This window comes from Henckelia pumila, chromosome 3, assembly GCF_033568475.1.
Source record: "Henckelia pumila isolate YLH828 chromosome 3, ASM3356847v2, whole genome shotgun sequence".
Classification (NCBI taxonomy): Eukaryota; Viridiplantae; Streptophyta; class Magnoliopsida; order Lamiales; family Gesneriaceae; genus Henckelia; species Henckelia pumila.
The window spans coordinates 140,756,121-140,777,123 of NC_133122.1; positions in this window are offsets into that span (position 1 = coordinate 140,756,121).

Below are 21,003 nucleotides of genomic sequence, written 5' to 3' on the forward strand. Positions count from 1 at the left end.
TCCATTTAGCATCACCACTAAGCACGGACATTCTTACTTCATTACCTTTACCGATGACTTCTCTAGGTATGGGTATGTGTATTTGATGAAATACAAATCTGAAGCTTTTGAAAAGTTCAAAGAATTCAGAAATGAAGTGGAGAAACAATTGGGACGAAGCATCAAGGCACTTCGATCGGATCGAGGTGGTGAGTACTTGAGTGCTGAATTACAAGAGTATCTTAGGGAGAATGGGATTCTCTCGTAGTGGACTCCTCCTGGTACACCTCAGTTGAATGGTGTTTTGGAACGTCGTAACCGAATTTTAATGGACATGGTTCGGTCTATGATGGGGTTCACGGAGTTGCCGCCATCCTTTTGGGGATATGCGCTTGATACAGCGGCACTGTTGTTGAACAATGTCCATTCAAAGGCAGTTGATAAGACACCATATGAGATATGAATGGGAAAACCGCCTAAGTATTCTTATCTTCGAATATGGGGGTGCCCTGCTTATGTGAAGCAGACAGTGTGAGATAAATTGGATGCTCGATCCATTTTATGCTACTTTGTGGGATATCCAAGGAATTCGATTGGATATTATTTCTATCATCCCAAAGAAACAAAGGTGTTTGTTTCTAGGAATGCGACCTTCTTGGAAAAGGAATTTCTATTGGATAGAAAATGGGAGATGATAGAACTTGAGGAAGTTCGAGAAACACCCACGATTGTAGAGCCCACACCCGAACAGCCAAGAGAGGAGATACAAGTTCCTAGAAGATCCGAGAGGATCTCGAGACCACCTATGAGGTATGGTCTGCTTCTTGAAGAGGGCCAAGATGAGCCTGACCATGGATGTGATCCAAAGACCTTCAAGGAAGCATTGTCTGATGCCGATTCATCCAAGTGGCTTGAAGCAATGGAATCTGAGATGAATTCCATGTATTCGAACCAAGTGTGGAATCTTGTGGATCCACCTGAAGGAATTGTTCCTATAGGGTATAAATGAATTTACAAGAGGAAGCTTGGGACGGATGGGAAGGTGGTGAACTTCAAGGCTCGATTGGTAGCAAAAGGTTATACTCAAAGACAAGGAGTTGACTTTGAAGAAACTTTTTCTCCAGTCGCAATGTTCAAGTCTATTAGGATAATGCTTGCCATTGCCGCATGGTATGACTATGAAATATGGCAGATGGATGTGAAGACAGCTTTTCTAAATGGGTTTATTAAGGAAGAAATTTATATGTCTCAACCTGAAGGGTTCACATCTATCGAAAGTGAGCATAAAGTATGAAAACTTCAGAGATCTATTTATGGTCTCAAACCGGCATCTAGGGGTTGGAACCTCAGATTTGATGGTACATAATCCTGAGGAACCATGTTTGTATAAGAAGGTCAGTGGGAGTGTTGTGACATTCCCGGTACTTTATGTTGATGACATTCTACTCATTGGGAATGATGTAGGAATGTTGCAATCAACTAAAGTATGGTTATCGAGTAAGTTTTCAATGAAGGATTTGGGTGAAGCATCTTTTGTATTGGGAATACAAATCTATCGGGATAGATCGAAAAGATTGCTTGGTCTCACCCAGTCCACATACATTGATACCATCGTGAAGAGGTTCTCGATGGATGAGTCTAAGAGAGGACATCTACCAATATGTCATGGCGTGTCTCTATCCAAGTCCATGTCTTCCAAGAATGATGCATAGATCTGCAATTGGTAGTATCATGTATGCGATGATATCTACACATCCTGACGTGGCCTTTGCACTAAGTGTTACAAGTATATATCAATCGAACCCTGGTCTTCCATATTGGAAAGCTGTGAAAGACATTCTCAAGTATTTGAGAAGGACTAAGAATATGTTCTTGGTTTATGGGGGTGGAGAACTAAAATTGGAAGGCTATACCGACTCTAGCTTTCAAAGCGATGTTGATGATTCGAAGTCAACTTCCATTTTTGTATTCATTCTCAATGGTGCTGCTGTTTGTTGGAAGAGTTCCAAGCAAAACAGCACTGCGGATTCAACCACTGAGGCAGAATATATTGCTGCATCCGATGCTGCAAAGGAAGCTGTTTGGATTAGGAATTTCATCCAAGAGTTGGGCATTATTCCTAATGGAGTTGATCCAGTCCCGGTGCACTGCGACAACACTGGTGCCGTTGCTCAGGCAAAAGAACCAAGGTCTCATCAGAAATCCAAACATGTACTAAGAAAATACCACATCATCCGGGAAATTGTGGAACGAGGAGATGTCTTGTTAGACAGAGTCGCCTCCGCAGATAATGTTGCTGATCCACTAACTAAGCCTTTACCAGGACCATTGTTCGAAAAGCATCGCGAATCAATGAGTTTGAAAAATATGGGTAGTTGGCTCTAGTGCAAGTGGGAGATTGTTAGAGTAGGTGCCCGTCGAGCCATTGTGTTGGCTGATGGTCCTTGAAAGAACTCTTGTATGACAATCTTTATTTTAATAATATTTGACATTATTTAATTTGGCACATCTTTATCTTTATACCCATGCTAGCTGCATAGATAAAGCCCTTGAATATACAAATAGTAGAAAGAATATGTGATGGTCATGTGATGACTATCATGAAACTCATATTTGGAATACTGTATATTCTAAATTGTTCCTAGTCGATTCAGCCGCCATAAAGAAGGATAAAGGCCGCTCGAGCTTGAGACTAGTATTTGCGATGTGAGTACCATGTTTCATTGGTAGGGGACATGGAGATGTCCAAGCATGCAAATAGGTGCTCCTTGTAGAGTGCACTGAACAACCCTCTCTAAAGGACTTTCCAAGTGGTTCTCACTTATCGAGTGAAGAAGTCCTAGTTTATGGTTGTACACCACTAGTCCTTATGACCCGGGACAACATGGAGACTCTATATACTAGGGCTTCACTTTGACTTGTTTACCGACTTATATGAGGTCATCATGTGGCAATGTTGAGTGTTGTGATGAAATATATAGGAGTCAATGCATTGTAGTCAGGGATTCACCGCTTACCTACGGGTATGGATATCCTATGTGATCTCATGCATGCGTAGCTTAAAATCTCTGATCAGAATAGGTGGTAATTAAGAAAGGGGTTTCTTGAATTACACCTTCGGTGCACCTACGGCATGACACATAGATATCGATTCAATGACAACTCTCGATAAACCAATGGTTGTCGAATCGGTCGGGATATATGAGTTGAAGGGACCGTACTGTACGCTAACCATAATTGATTGGTTCTTGCAGGCACTATCATTTGATACCTAGGGAGTCATGTAAGCGATGCTGCTAGACGTTTCACATGACTGGTTGGGTACTATCAGACTTGAGTTTTCTGACGTTCTTATTATCAAGGAGTTGATCAATAAGAATGGAGCTATATAGGGTATGCTCATATAAGGGACTTGTTGATCCCGAATCACATGAAGATGTGAACCCACTGCTAGTTGTATCAATGAACCATTGAGGGTCACACAAGTACTAGCTTTCTAGATCCCGTTGAGATTAAAATTAGTTCAATATGTTGAACAACTCATAAAGGAGTTTATAAGTAAAATAAATTAGAAGTTTGACTTCTAAATTGGAGAATGAATGGAATAAGTAACTTTTAATTTGTGAATGTGTTTCAAGATTAAAAGTTGACTTAAAATAATTAGTTTATGAAAACGGTGATTTTCTAAACTATTATTTTGAACTTAGTTAATTAATTCAAGTGTTGATAAATTTAACACTAGTAGACATTTTAATGTACAAATAATTAAATTAATTCAAGTGTTGAATTAATTAAACACTATTGAGTCTAGTAGAGCTCAAATTAATATAGTGTTGTATAATTATTGATACTAGTGAACTTGAATGAGTTCAAGTTGAATTTAATTAATTGATTAAACTTAAATGGGTTTAGGTTGAATAATTAATTAAAAATAAGTTCAAATGACATTTGAATATATATATTTATATATGTATATATATATAGGCGTGTATATATATATATAAATATGATATATATATGTGTGTGTATGGAATTTGAAGGGTTGGAAGATGGTCTGCAATTTTCCATGCATGTCTTGCACTTTTCCATGCATGGCTTAATTGTACTCATTAATCCCTCTCATTTAATATATTATTTGGAATAATATATACACACACATACATTCCACTCCATTTTCTACCTTGAAGTGGCCGAACACTACTTGAAAAATTCTCCAAAGTTTTTCTTTAATTTTTTTGTGGAAGAAGAAAAGAAGAAAATCTCAATGCAAAATTCTCTAAATATTCTAGTGCATATTTAGAGCGGATCTAGATCGTCTAGTCGTGGACCTAATTAGAAGGCTTGAAGTGTTGAATCCATTTTGAGCAAGGTGTGCTCTAGGAAGCTTGTAGATAGTGTCTACCATTTCAAGAGCCTAGCTGTTTATCAACTTGGTTGGAGCCATAAATCAATCTTTGAGATTGATAGGTAAAATTCTAAGCACCCTATGGTTGTTTGATTTTTAATGCTACACAAGTGCTCAGATCTTTTTTGTTAAAAATTTTAATATTTCCGCTGCGTTTCCGGGCATGAGTTAACCGATCCCCTTCAGTGATTCTTAGAGTAGGTGCCCTCGAGCCATTGTGTTGGCTGATGGTCCTTGAGAGAACTCTTGTATGACAATCTTTATTTTAATAATATTTGACATTATTTAATTTGGCAAATCTTTATCTGTATACCCATGCAAGCTGAATAGATAAAGCCCTTGAATATACAAATAGTAGAAAGAATATGAGATGGTCATGTGATGACTATTATGAAACTCATATTTGGAATACTGTATATTCTAAACTGTTCCTAGTTGATTCAGCCGCCATAAATAAGGATAAAGGCCGCTCGAGCTTGAGACTAGTATTTGCGATGTGTGTACCATGTTTCATTGGTAGGGGACATGGAGATGTCCAAGCATGCAAATAGGTGCTCCTTGTAGAGTGCACTGAACAACCCTCCCTAAAGGACTTTCCAAGTGGTTCTCACTTATCGAGTGGAGAAGTCCTAGTTTATGGTTGTACACCATTAGTCCTTATGACCCGGGACAACATGGAGACTCTATATGCTAGTGCTTTATTTTGACTTGTTTACCGACTCATCTGGGGTCATCAGGTGGCAATGTTGGGTGTTGTGACGAAACATATAGGAGTCAATGCATTGTAGTCGGGGATTCACCGCTTACCTACGGGTATGGATATCCTATGTAATCTCATGCATACGTAGCTTGAAATCTCTGATCAGAGTAGGTGGTAATTAAGAAAGGGGTTTCTTGAATTACACCTTCGATGCAACTACGGCATGACACATAGTTATCGATTCAATGACAACTCTCGATAAACCAATGGTTGTCGAATCGGTCGGGATATATGAGTTGAAGGGACCGTACTGTACGCTAACCATAATTGATTGGTTCTTGCAGGCACTATCATTTGATACCTAGGGAGTCATGTAAGCGATGCTGCTAGACGTTTCACATGACTGGTTGGGTACTATCAGACTTGAGTTTTCTGACGTTCTTATTATCAAGGAGTTGATCAATAAGAATGGAGCTATATAGGGTATGCTCATATAAGGGACTTGTTGATCCCGAATCACATGAAAATGTGAACCCACTGCTAGTTGTATCAATGAACCATTGAGGGTCACACAAGTACTAGCTTTCTAGATCCCGTTGAGATTAAAATTAGTTCAATGTGTTGAACAAATTATAAAGGAGTTTATAAGTAAAATAAATTAGAAGTTTGACTTTTAAATTGGAGAATGAATGAAAAGTAACTTTTAATTTGTGAATGTGTTTTAAGATTAAAAGTTGACTTAAAATAATTAGTTTGTGAAAATGTTGATTTTCTAAACTATTATTTTGAACTTAATTAATTAATTCAAGTGTTGAATTAATTTTACACTAGTAGATTTTGTAATGTACAAATAATTAAATTAATTCAAGTGTTGAATTAATTAAACACTATTGAGTCTAGTAGAGCTCAAATTAATATAGTGTTGTATAATTATTGATACTAGTGGACTTGAATGAGTTCAAGTTGAATTTAATTAAGTATTAAACTTAAATGGGTTTAGGTTTAATAATTAATTAAAAATAAGTTCAAATGAAATTTGAATATATATATTTATATATGTATATATATATATAGGCGTGTATATATACATATATGATATATATATCTGTGTGTATGGAATTTGAAGGGTTGGAAGATGGTTGCAATTTTCCATGCATGTCTTGCACTTTTACATGCATGGCTTAATTGTACTCATTAATCCTTCTCCTTTAATATATTATTGAAATAATATATACACAGACACATTCCACTCCATTTTAACCTTGAAGTGGCCGAACACTCTTAAGAAATTTTCTCCAAGTTTTCTTTTATTTTTTGTGGAAGAAGAAAAGAGAAATCTCAATGCAAAATTCTCTAAATATTCTAGTACATATTTAGAGCGGATCTAGATCGTCTATTCGTGGACCTAATTCGAAGGCTTGAAGTGTTGAATCCATTTTGAGCAAGGTGTGCTTTTGGAAGCTTGTAGATAGTGTCTACCATTTCAAGAGCCTAGTTGTTTATCAACTTGGTTGGATCCATAAATCAATCTTTGAGATTGATAGGTAAAATTCTAAATACCCTATGGTTGTTTGATTTTGAATGCTACACAAGTTCTTGGATCTCTTTTGTTAAAAATTTTAATATTTCTGCTGCGTTTCCGGGCACGAGTTAACCGATCACCTTCAGTGGTATCAGAGCTAGGTTACTCTTTTGTATAGTATTTGATGGATATTATATTGAGGTCAATTTCTAACCGCATGAGAAAATCAAGATCTATCAATTTAGGGGCTGTTTTTATAAAATTTTTCTTTTGATTTTGGGCAGCCTATGGGCTGCCCGAAGGGGTCCTAAGGGCAGCCGTGGGCTGCCCCATATTTTAATAATAAAAAAAAAAAATTTGGCCGGAATCCGGCGACGGAGTTTCGGTGACGACTATGACTACTTGAGTTTTTCAAAAGGTGTTTTGGAATATCATGTGTCATAGGCCCTAAATTGTTAAATATATTATAGTTGATTTTTATGAAAAATTTAAACTTTATAATATGTGATTTTTCTCATAAAATAAATAGTTAAAGTGTGACTTTGATTATTTATAGTAAATTGTGATTTACAAGAAATTTAATTATAAATAAATTAATTTGAAAGTAAACAAAGGTGTTTATTTATTTTGTTAATTTATTTTATAATTGTGGTGGTTAGTGATTGGACCAAGATATATAATATTTGATCATTTTATTATTGAGATAATTAATTGATGGTGTATGATATGAGATATTATGCATGAAGGATGATCAAAAGCCCAAGACCAATTTGCTAGGTGTATGCTAGGATATTTTTTTGTTGAATGGTTGTAATAATTATCAAATTATAAAGTGGGCTTGGTTTATGGCCCGTTCCCACCCCATGAAATGTATCCCTATTTGCCATGGATATTTTAATATAAAATATTTGATAGTGAAAGTTCAAGATTGGAAGATGGTGGACCATGATGAATTATGAAGATCCAAGACATGTAAATATTGGAAGCTTATGTAATTGTTGCATTTGCATCCCGTGCATTACCTAGGATTGGACCTAGGCCCCTGTTTGGCTCACACGGACCGAATAGTTTTGGGGCGATTGATCATCCTTGTTAATAAGTATGTGCTTTATTATTTTATAATAACAAAGTTGTATGAATTCGGCAAACATACGATCAAACATGGCGATTTTTAAAAATAAATGATGAGACCTTTTCAAAATTAAAAACCCTCATTTTGAATTAGATTCAAAATTTATATCAAGCCCGAAAAGGAGAATTATAAATTTGTTTATAATTTGCATGTCTTCCATCGACAATGGATGCATGACGAACGCTACCCGAAAAGGGGAATTATAAATTTGTTTAAAAAATATTATTGGGGGAGCTTGGATGCCGGAAAGCTGTGACATCCATTGACATGGTGATGTGAACTACGTGGAAATCCTATGACTTCGGCTCATATTATTGGGGGAACTCATGGCGACTGTCCATTAAGGTTCGATATCGATGGGTAAGGCTTGACACATAAAGATGAACGATGTCATTTTATTGGGTCCTAATCAAGCGTGAGACAAAAGTTTACGTAAGAGTTGCATGGAGATGCAATTGGAAACTACCTTTTAGAAATCATGATTGACTGATTTTATTCGGGATCATGATTGGCTAAATGGACCTTATGTACCTACTGAGGAAAGGAGTTTTCCGTTTTCACTAGAGGGTAGTGATAATGTCAAAAGAGTGGGAGTAAAAATTTATAAAGTTAAATTCCATACTTTATATCTTATTAAATATTTTAAAATAGTCATTGACATTTATCTGTTATTATTTTTCAGTACAAAGTTTTTGACAATGTCATCAATTCGCAATCCGCTATCTACAATACTCGACAAACATTTACTGATCGGTCCAAATTACCTCGATTGGCTAAGAAATCTGAAAATCGTCTTGAACTCGGAGAGGATTGCATATACACTTAATGAGTCGCCCCCTGATAAGGCTCCGACTGATTGTAGCCCTGAAGAGCTACAGACTTACAAGGATTGGTGTGACCATGACTTGAAAGCCAAGTGTTATATGCAGGCTTCTATGAATGATGAGCTTCAACGACGTTTTGAGAGTGCAAAGCATGCTGCTGACATTCATTTGCATCTCAAAGAACTCTTTGGTGAACAAACATGCCAATTTCGACATGCGATTGTCAAGGAGCTAATCACTTTGCACATGCGAGATGGGGCTTCGGTCCATGAGCATGGCCTGAAGTTGATTGGGCTCGTGGAGAAACTTGTTAGCATGGATCTTGTTCTACCAACTGAGTTGACCACAGTCGTGTTGCTCTTGTCACTGTCTAGCTCATTTGATCCTTTTGTGGTGAATTTCAACATGAACAAGTTAGATCCAACCCTTGAGGAGTTGGTTAACATGCTTGTTACGTTTGAATCCACAATCAAGAAAGAGAAGCCGGTTCTTTATGTGGGATCTTCATCTGGTTCAAAGAATAGACCACGTGGGAAGGGAAAGAAGCGTTCTTTCCATGCTCTCAAAAAGAATGTGCCCTTGAAGAGGCAAGCTCCGAGTCCCGTTGTGGTAGACACACCAATTAAGGCTAACAAGACTAATGACGTCTGTCATCATTGCAAGAAACCTGGACATTGGAAGCGTAATTGCAAAGAATATCTTGACCAGAATAGTTCTGGAAAAGGTATGTTCTACATTGAAGTAAACATTTCACTTAACTCTTCTTCTTGGGTATTAGATACCGGCTGTGGCTCACATCTCTGTAATGATTTGCAGGTGATGGCAAGAAGTAGGAGACTTAGGGATGGTGAGACCTTCTTGAGGATGGGCAATGAGGCAAGAGTTGCTGCCAAAGCTATTGGAGATGTTTACTTATTGTTGGACAATGATTTTAAGTGATGTTTGAGAGATGTTTTGTTTGTACCAGATTTGGTGAAAAACATTGTTTCTATTTCTATGCTTGATAAAGATGGATATTTTTGTTTATTTGGCAAAGGTGTTTGCAATATTTACAAGAATGAATGTTTAAATGGTACAGGACAATTGGAAAACGATCTCTATAATTTAAAATTGAAAGATATTCCTATGTATAATATCCAAGAGATATCAACAACATCCAAAAGAAAACAAGATACTCTAAATCCAGCACACTTGTGGCATGCTCGATTAGGTCATATATCTTTTAGAAGAATCAACATGCTAGTGGGAGAAGGCATGTTTGATATGTCTGATATTAATTCTCTTACTACATGTGAACCCTGTCTAAAAGGAAAGATGACCAAAATTCCCTTTAAGGGCCATGTGGAGCGAGCCAAGGGACTGTTGGATTTGATTCATACAGATGTGTGTGGTCCACTTAGCATCACCACTAAGCACGGACATTATTACTTCATTACCTTTACCGATGACTTCTCTAGGTACGGGTATGTGTATTTTATGAAATACAAATCTGAAACTTTTGAAATGTTCAAAGAATTCAGAAATGAAGTGGAGAAACAATTGGGACGAAGCATCAAGGCACTTCGATCGGATCGAGGTGGTGAGTACTTGAGTACTGAATTCCAAGAGTATCTTAAGGAGAATGGGATTCTCTCGCAGTGGACTCCTCCTGGTACACCTCAGTTGAATGGTGTTTCGGAATGTCGTAACCGGACTTTAATGGACATGGTTTGGTCTATGATGGGGTTTACGGAGTTGCCTCCATCCTTTTATGGATATGCTCTTGATAAAGCGGCACTGTTGTTGAACAATGTCCATTCAAAGGCAGTTGATAAGACACCATATGAGATATGGATGGGAAAGCCTCCTAAGTATTCTTATCTTAGAATATGGGGGTGCCCTGCTTATGTGAAGCAGACAGTGGGAGATAAATTGGATGCTCGATCCATTTTATGCTACTTCATAGGATATCCAAGGAATTCGATTGGATATTATTTCTATCATCCCAAAGAAACAAAGGTGTTTGTTTCTAGGAATGCGACCTTCTTGGAAAAGGAATTTCTATTGGATAGAAAATGGGAGATGATAGAACTCGAGAAAGTTCGAGAAACACCCACGATTGTAGAGCCCACACCCGAACAACCAAGAGAGGAGATCCAAGTTCCTAGAATATCCGAGAGGATCTCGAGACCACCTATGAGGTATGGTTTGCTTCTTGAAGAGGGCCAAGATGAGCCTGACCATGGATGTGATCCAAGGACCTTCAAGGAAGCATTGTCTGATGCCGATTCATCCAAGTGGCTTGAAGCAATGGAATCTGAGATGAATTCCATGTATTCGAACCAAGTGTGGAATCTTGTGGATCCACCTGAAGGAATTGTTCCTATAGGGTGTAAATGGATTTACAAGAGAAACTTGGGACGAATGGGAAGGTGGTGAACTTCAAGGCTCGATTGGTAGCAAAAGGTTATACTCAAAGACAAGGAGTTGACTTTGAAGAAACTTTTTCTCCAGTCGCAATGTTCAAGTCTATTAGGATAATGCTTGTCATTGCCGCATGGTATGACTATGAAATATGGCAGATGGATGTGAAGACAACTTTTCTTAATGAGGATATTAAGGAAGAAATTTATATGTCTCAACCTAAAGGGTTCACATCTATCGGAAGTGAGCATAAAGTATGAAAACTTCAGAGATTATTTATGGTCTCAAATAGGAATCTAGGAGTTGGAACCTCAGATTTGATGGTACAATCAAAGAGTTTGGCTTTACTAAGAATCCTGAGGAACCATGTGTGTATAAGAAGGTCAGTGGGAGTGCTGTGACATTCCTGGTACTTTATGTTGATGACATTCTACTCATTGAGAATGATGTAGGAATGTTGCAATCAACTAAAGTATGGTTATCGAATAAGTTCTCAATGAAGGATTTGGGTGAAGCATCTTTTGTATTGGGAATACAAATCTATCGGGATAGATCGAAAAGATTGCTTGGTCTCACCCAGTCCACATACATTGATACCATCGTGAAGAGGTTCTCGATGGATGAGTCTAAGAGAGGACATCTACCAATGTGTCATGGCATGTGTAGTGACCCTTACCTGGATCACCTACTAAACAGAACTTAGGCATGCAATTAACTTAATCAAACGGATATCAGAATTCAACTGCGGAAACCATAAACAATATAAAATTCCAAGGCAAGGAATCTGTAAATACCCTAATATTATACAATCATATCGAACAGCTGTATTAATCCAAATAACAACAGAATAAAACCTAGGCGAAGCTCCAGCTGACCAACCACTGTCTAGCCCCTCTTGGATCCACCCGCCTCGTCCAATCGCAAACCTGCCCCATGAAATAGGGTGTCCAGAAACACAGAGTACGAGATGTTAGCATAAAACGCTCAGTACGAGAGTATGAGTATACATGCATGCAAAGTGAACTCCCTATAACTCGAGGTCAAGGATCAGATAACAGAGACAGACCGGGCCCTGGTATGTAGCACGCTGTGCCGTCGCTTCAGGAGGTGGCTCCCATACCATAATACCAGTGGATATGCCGGACCCAAATCGATGGAAGTCCAACCACTAACAGGATAGGGAAAAACCCTACTAACAGACATCTCGAAGGAGATAGCTCAGTATGCAAATGAATGCAGCATAAATTAATGACATATACACCATGCAGTCACATAATACATGCATACTCAGTCAGGATATCTCGAACAGTACTTTCGTACCTCAAATCAGTGCAAGCTCTACCAAATCTAGGTCCACGCCTATAGTCTGCTCTACACTGCCAAATGATACTACTATCATCATAGTGCTCTAAAAGCCTTAACTAAGTTATTGCATACTCCTAAATATTTATAGGAAGCAAAAGCTATACCTTCATCCATCGTTAGCCCTTTGATGTCAAGTGCCTCAAAACTAGGCCACAGCTCCGCTAAGACGCCTGGATCGCTATGCCACTTCCGGATTCCCCACGGGACGCCTAGAATTCCCTAGATCTGAGTTAGAAGGCTAAGGAATTGAGAGAGAAGAGAGGAATTGGTGCACTCAAATGTGAGCTCGGCACCCCCTATTTATAGACGACGATCGGAACCTCCGTTCCTCGATCGGAACGTCCAATCACGATCGAAATGTCCGATCCCAACATCGGAGCTTCCGATCTCACTTATCTGCCACATGTCAAAATCTCACTGGTTGACTTCGGATAGAGGTTATCGGAACTTCCAATCCTGATCGGAGCTTCCGATCCTGCCACACGTCATGCCTGACGTAATTTGATCGGAGCTTCCGATCGCTCCTTCGTAGCTTCCGATCCTGTTCGAAGCTTCCGAACTCACCTTCTGAGCTTCCGATCTTGCCTTCGGAGCTTCCGAACCCTTCCCAAGTAATTATGATTAATTCCTTAATCACTGATTTTGGTTACGGGCTACTACATTCTCCCCCACTTAAGATATTTTGTTCTCAAAATTAGATCTTAAGTACCGAATGTAATACAGAAATCAGAAACATTCTTTATTCAAATCAAACGTTTACAGAGTTTGCAACTGAATACAACTTAAGAATAAAATCAAAACAACTCAGGATGGTCTTCACGCATCCTGTCCTCAAGCTCCCAAGTAGCTTCCTCAGTGCCTCGGTGCTGCCACTGAACTAAAACCAGAGGAATGACTTTGTTCCGCAAAACCTTATCCTTATAATCTAGGATACGAATAGGTTTCTCAACATAGGTAAAATCCTTGCTCACCTGAACCTCAGACCGCTGCAGAATATGAGACTCATCCGCCACATACCGTCACAACAGAGATACGTGGAACACGTCGTGAATACTGGAAAGATGCGGTGGCAAAGCTAGTCGATAAGCCAAATCGCCAATGCTCTCCAAGATCTCAAACGGACCGATAAACATGGGAGATAACTTGCCCTTAAGGCCAAATCTGAGAATTTTGCCAAAAGGTGATACTATCAGAAACACTTCCTCCCCGACATCGAACTGCAAAGGCCTACGTTTGGTATTAGCATAGCTGGGCTGACGATCCTGTGCAGTCTTAATCTGTTTCTTGATCTGTTCAACAATGTCTACCACCTGCTGGATAAACTCCGGTCCCTCAGCCTGTCTCTCCCCCACTTTTTCCCAGAAGAGTGGAGTACGACAACGTCGCCCATACAACGCCTCAAAAGGTGCCATCCCAATACTAGTATGATAGCTGTTGTTGTACGCGAACTCGATCAATGGCAAATGATCCTGCCAGGCTGAACCAAAATCCATGACGCACGCTTTAAGCATATCCTCCAAAGTACGGATAGTGAGCTCTGACTGATCATCAGTCTACGGATGATAGGCAGTACTCAAACTGAGAGTAGTACCTATCGCACGCTGAACACTCCCCCAGAATCTAGAAGTGAACCTGGGGTCCCGATCGCTGACAATGCTCACAGGCACTCCATGAAGTCGAACGATCTCCTGAATGTACAAACGAGCCATACGATCCACATTGTACTCCCGGCTATAGGCAATGAAATGCGTTGACTTGGTGAGTCGGTCCACCACAACCCTGATAGCGTCACAGTTCCTCGGGGATACCGGCAAATGGGTCACAAAGTCCATTGTGATAAACTCCCATTTCCATTCAGGAATAGGCAGACTGTGAAGCAATCCTCCAGGTCGTCGGTGCTCTGCCTTGACCTGTTGACACACCAAACATCTCGAAACAAACTGATAAACACTGCATTTCATTTCCTTCCACCAGAAACGAGTACGTAGATCCTTGTACATCTTGTTGCTCCTAGGATGAATACTCAACTTAGTGCGATGCGCCTGAGACAAAATCTTCTCTGGCAACTCTACATCCTGCGGAATCACAAGCCTACCAGAAAAACACAGAAAGTCATCTGACTGATAGTGAAATCCAGACGAGCTACCCTCGTTAGCTAGACGAGCTAAACGCTGGGTCTTCGAATCAGACATCTGAGCATCTCGAATCCGCGAATACAATGCTGGCTTAGATAATATCGCAAACATCTGGATACTCAGCATACCTTTATTATGCTTGAAAGTATATCCTGAAGTACAACAGTCATTGATCGCACTAGACATCGAACAAGTCTGAAGTGCGGATAGTCGCACCTTGCGACTCAATGCATCAGCGGTGAGATTAGCAGCTCCCGGATGGTACTTAATCTCGCAATCATAGTCCTTAAGCAAGTCCATCCAACGTCTCTGTCTCATGTTCAACTCCGCCTGAGTGAAAAAATACTTGAGACTCTTATGGTCAGTGAAGATCTCAAATTTCTCGCCATATAGATAATGACGCCAGATCTTCAAAGCGAACACAATGGCTGCTAACTCCAAATCATGGACTGGATAATTGTCCTCGTGAAGCTTCAGCTGTCTAGAAGCGTATGCAATCACATGCCCATTATGAGTCAGGACACAACCTAACCCCTGAAGAGAAGCATCAGTGTACACCACATACCCTCCAGATCCTGACGGTAATGCCAACACCGGCGCAGAAGTCAACCGCCGTCGAAGCTCACAGAAATTCTCCTCACAATCGGAGGACCATTAGAAATCCACACCCTTGCGGGTAAGTTGCGTTAACGGTCGAGCTAACTGAGAGAAGTTCAGAATGAAGTGACGATAATACCCTGCTAGATCCAAAAAACTACGGATCTCAGCAACTGTCATCGGACGCGACCAATTAAGCACCGCCTCAATCTTGCTTGGATCAACAGAAATCCCCTCCCTGGATATGATATGGCCAAGAAAGACCACTCGATCCATCCAGAACTCACACTTGCTCAGCTTGGCATATAACTGCTCATCTCGAAGAGTCTGCAGTACCAACCGCAAGTGAGAAACATGCTCTTCTGTATTACGCGAATACACCAAGATGTCGTCAATGAAGACCACGACAAACTTTTCCAAATACTCCCTAAAGACACGGTTCATCAGATCCATAAATAAAGCCGGCGCATTAGTCAAGCCAAATGGCATCACTAGAAACTCGTAATGCCCATAGCGAGTACGGAATGCAGTCTTGGCTATGTCTTGATCTCGGACTCTCAACTAATGATACCCAGATCTCAAGTCAATCTTGGAGTAAACTGAAGTGCCCTGCAGCTGATCAAACAAGTCATCAATACGAGGCAAAAGATACTTGTTCTTCACAGTGACTCGATTCAGCTGCCGATAAACAATGCATAGCCGCATAGACCCATCCTTCTTCTTTACGAAAAGAACAGGAGCTCCCCAAGGAGATACACTAGGACGAATGTACCCCTTGTCCAAAAGATCCTGTAGCTGATTCTTCAACTCACGCATATTTGACGGAGCCAGACGATACGGTGCTCGAGAAATAGGCGAAGTACCTGGCATCAACTCTATGCCAAACTCGACTTCCCTAGCAGGAGAAAAACCCGGAATCTCATCAGGAAATACATTTGGAAATTCATCCACAACAGGAATACTCTCTATCCCAACGCTCTCAGCGGACAAATCAACTGCATAGATAAGGTAGCCTTCCCCGCTAGACTCTAGAGCTCGACAGGCTCTCAAAGCTGATACCAAAGGCATCGGGGGTCGCACTCCCTCTCCATAGAAAAACCAGCTCTCACTCCCCTCCGGATGAAAGCGTACTAATCTCAGATAGCAGTCCACTGAAGCTTGATAGGTAGTCAACATATCTATTCCCAGAATGCAATCAAAGTCGTCCATCACAAGAACCATGAGATTCGCTAACAGAATGTTCCCCTCGAACTCTAAAGGGCAACCCATCACTAGACGCTTAGCCAAAGCAGATTGGCCCGTCGGAGTAGAAACAAACATCACTACGTCTAGTGCAATGTATGGTAACTTATGCCTCTTAACAAAACGTGCAGAAATGAAGGAATGATATGCACCAGTGTCAATAAGTACAAGAGCAGGTATACCATAAAGCAGAAATGTACCTGCGATGACTTTCTCATTCTCCTCCAATGCCTGATCATGTCTCAGGGCAAACACCTGGCCATAAGCTCGTGCCCTCAAATGAGAACTCCCAGCAGGCTGTCCCTGCGACCTCTGCTGAATGGTGGCCTGAGAACCAGATCCTGAACCAGAACCAAAACCGCCTTACCCCAGATAGTGGACAATCCCTCCGGATATGACCAGTCTCTCTACAACGGAAACAAGCTCCAGAAGCTCTATGGCACTTGTCGAAGGAGATAGCTCAGTATGCAAATGAATGCAGCATAAATCAATGACATATACACCATGCAGTCACATAATACATGCATACTCAGTCAGGATATCTCGAATAGTACTTTCGTACCTCAAATCAGTGCAAGCTCTACCAACTCTAGGTTCACGCCTATAGTCTGCTCTACACTGCCAAATGATACTACTATCATCATAGTGCTCTAAAAGCCTTAACTAAGCTATTGCATACTCCTAAATATTTATAGGAAGCAAAAGCTATACCTTCGTCCGTCGTTAGCCCTTTGATGTCGAGTGCCTCAAAACTAGGCCAAGCTCCGCTACGACACCTGGATCGCTTTGCCACTTCCGGATTCCCCACGGGACGCCTAGAATTCCCTAGATTTGAGTTAAAAGGCTAAGGAATTGAGAGAGAAGAGAGGAATTGGTGCACTCAAATGTGAGCTTGGCACCCCCTATTTATAGACGACGATCGGAACCTCCGTTCCTCGATCGGAACATCCGATCACGATCGGAACGTTCGATCCCGACATCGGAGCTTCCGATCTCACTTATCTGCCATGTGTCAAAATCTCACTGGTTGACTTCAGATAGAGGTGATCGGAACTTCCGATCCTGCCATACGTCATGCCTGACGTAATTCGATCGGAGCTTCCGATCGCTCCTTCGGAGCTTCCGATCCTGTTCGTAGCTTCCGATCTTGCCTTCGGAGCTTCTGAACCCTTCTCAAGTAATTATGATTAATTCCTTAATCACTGATTTTGATTACGGGCTACTACAGCGTGTCTCTATCCAAGTCCATGTCTCCCAAGAATGATGCAGAGATAGAGACGATGACACGCATTCCATATGCATCTGCAATTGATAGTATCATGTATGTGATGATATCTACACGTCCTGACGTGGCCTTTGCACTAAGTGTTACAAATAGATATCAATCGAACCCTGGTATTCCACACTGGAAAGCTGTGAAAGACATTCTCAAGTATTTGAGAAGGACTAAGAATATGTCTTGGTTTATGGGGGTAGAGAACTAAAATTGGAAGGCTATACCGACTCTAGCTTCCAAAGCGATGTTGATGATTCGAAGTCAACTTCCGGTTTTGTATTCATGCTCAATGGTGATGCTGTTTGTTGGAAGAGTTCCAAGCAAAACAGCACTGCGGATTCAACCACTGAAGCAGAATATATTGCTGCATCCGATGCTGCAAAGGAAGCTGTTTGGAGTAGGAATTTCGTCCAAGAGTTGGGCGTTATTCCTAATGGAGTTGATCCAGTCCCGGTGTACTGCGACAACACTGGTGCCGTTTCTCAGGCAAAAGAACCAAGGTCTCATCAAAAATCCAAACATGTACTGAGAAAATACCATATCATCCGGAAAATTGTGGAACGAGGAGATGTCTTATTAGACAGAGTCGCCTCCGCAGATAATGTTGCTGATCCACTAACTAAGCCTTTACCAGGACCATTGTTCGAAAAGCATCGCGAATCAATGGGTTTGAAGAATATGGGTAGTTGGGTCTAGTGCAAGTAAGAGATTGTTAGAGTAGGTGCCCATCGAGCCATTGTGTTGGCTGATGGTCCTTGAGAGAACTCTTGTATGACAATCTTTATTTTAATAATATTGGACATTATTTAATTTGACAAATCTTTATCTGTATACCCATGTAAGTTGCATAGATAAACCCCTTGAATATACAAATAGTAGAAAGAATATGAGATGGTCATGTGATGACTATCATGAAACTCATATTTGGAATACTGTATATTCTAAACTGTTCCTAGTCGATTCAGCCGCCATAAAGAAGGATAAAGGCCGCTCGAGCTTGAGACTAGTATTTGCGATGTGTGTACCATGTTTCATTGGTAGGGGACATGGAGAACTCCAAGCATGCAAATAGGTGCTCCTTATAGAGTGCACTGAACAACCCTCCCTAAAGGACTTTCCAAGTGGTTCTCACTTATCGAGTGGAGAAATCCTAGTTTATGGTTGTACACCATTAGTCCTTTTGACCCGGGACAACATGGAGACTCTATATGCTAGTGCTTCACTTTGAATTGTTTACCGACTCATCTGGGGTCATCAGGTGGCAACGTTGGGTGTTGTGACGAAACATATAGGAGTCAATGCATTGTAGTCGGGGATTCACCGCTTACCTACGGGTATGGATATCCTATGTAATCTCATGCATATGTAGCTTGAAATCTCTGATCAGAGTAGGTGGTAATTAAGAAAGGGGTTTCTTGAATTACACATTCGATGCAACTATGGCATGACACATAGTTATCGATTCAATGACAACTCTCGATAAACCAATGGTTGTCGAATCGGTCGGGATATATGAGTTGAAGGGACCGTACTGTATGCTAACCATAATTGATTGGTTCTTGCAGGCGCTATCATTTGATACCTAGGGAGTCATGTAAGCGATGCTGCTAGACGTTTCACATGACTGGTGGATACTATCAGACTTGAGTTTTCTGACGTTCTTATTATCAAGGAGTTGATCAATAAGAATGGAGCTATATAGGGTATGCTCATATAAGAGGCTTGTTGATCCCGAATCACATGGAGATGTGAACCCACTGCTAGTTGTATCAATGAACCACTGAGGGTCACACAAGTACTAGCTTTCTAGATCCCGTTGAGATTAAAATTAGTTCAATGTGTTGAACAACTTATAAAGGAGTTTATAAGTAAAATAAATTAGAAGTTTGACTTCTAAATTGGAGAATGAATGAAAAGTAACTTTTAATTTGTGAATGTGTTTCAAGATTAAAAGTTGACTTAAAATAATTAGTTTGTGAAAATGTTGATTTTCTAAACTATTATTTTGAACTTAATTAATTAATTCAAGTGTTGAATTAATTTTACACTAGTAGATTTTGTAATGTACAAATAATTAAATTAATTCAAGTGTTGAATTAATTAAACACTATTGAGTCTAGTAGAGCTCAAATTAATATAGTATTGTATAATTATTGATACTAGTGGACTTGAATGAGTTCAAGTTGAATTTAATTAATTGATTAAACTTAAATGGGTTTAGGTTTAATAATTAATTAAAAATAAGTTCAAATGACATTTGAATATATATATTTATATATTTATATATATATAGGCGTGTATATATATATATATATATATATATATATATATATATATATGATATATATATGTGTGTGTATGAAATTTGAAGGGTTGGAAGATGGTTTACAATTTTCCATGCATGTCTTGCACTTTTCCATGCATGGCTTAATTGTACTCATTAATCCCTCTCCTTTAATATATTATTTGGAATAATATATTCACACATACATTCCACTACATTTTAACCTTGAAGTGGCCGAACACTCTTAAGAAATTTTCTCCAAGTTTTCTTTCATTTTTTGTGGAAGAAGAAAAGAGAAATCTCAATGCAAAATTCTCTAAATATTCTAGTGCATATTTAGAGCGGATCTAGATCGTCTAGTCCTGGACCTAATTCGAAGGCTTGAAGTGTTGAATCCATTTTGAGCAAGGTGTGCTCTTGGAAACTTGTAGATAGTGTCTACCATTTCAAGAGCCTAGTTGTTTATCAACTTGGTTGGAGCCATAAATCAATCTTTGAGATTGATAGGTAAAATTCTAAACACCCTATGGTTGTTTGATTTTGAATGCTACACAAGTTCTCGGATCTCTTTTGTTAAAAATTTTAATATTTCCGCTGCGTTTTCGGGCACGAGTTAACTGATCACCTTCAATTGCGTTAGTCCGGGGTTTACCCAGAGCGCACCTAAGGATAGCGGCTGCGGGTTTCCTCGTAAAAAAAAAAGAAAATCAGCACTTTATAATATATAAATAATATATATATATATATATTCTATTAATAGTTGTCCTTTTCCCAGTACTTGTAGGTATGATCAGTGCTTGAATAGAATATGCACCTCTCAGGCATTTATCACCAATTAAATTTACTAGTACAATATGCAGCCGCACATATCTTTGTCACGTTAAATTTAAATTAAATTAGTCATAAATGATGTGGACGAATATAGAAATAAACATAGCACTCGATATTTAAAACCACATATCTAATCTAAATATAAAATACTGCAAATAGTTGTAGGTTAACAATTGATTTTTAAATATGATTTACTGCGTATGACAACTGATACAATATTTTCGATGATTCTTATAAAAGTCTTGGAAAAAAACAATAAATTAACATTTTTGGAGGAAAATTAAATATCGTAAAACCCAACGAAGATA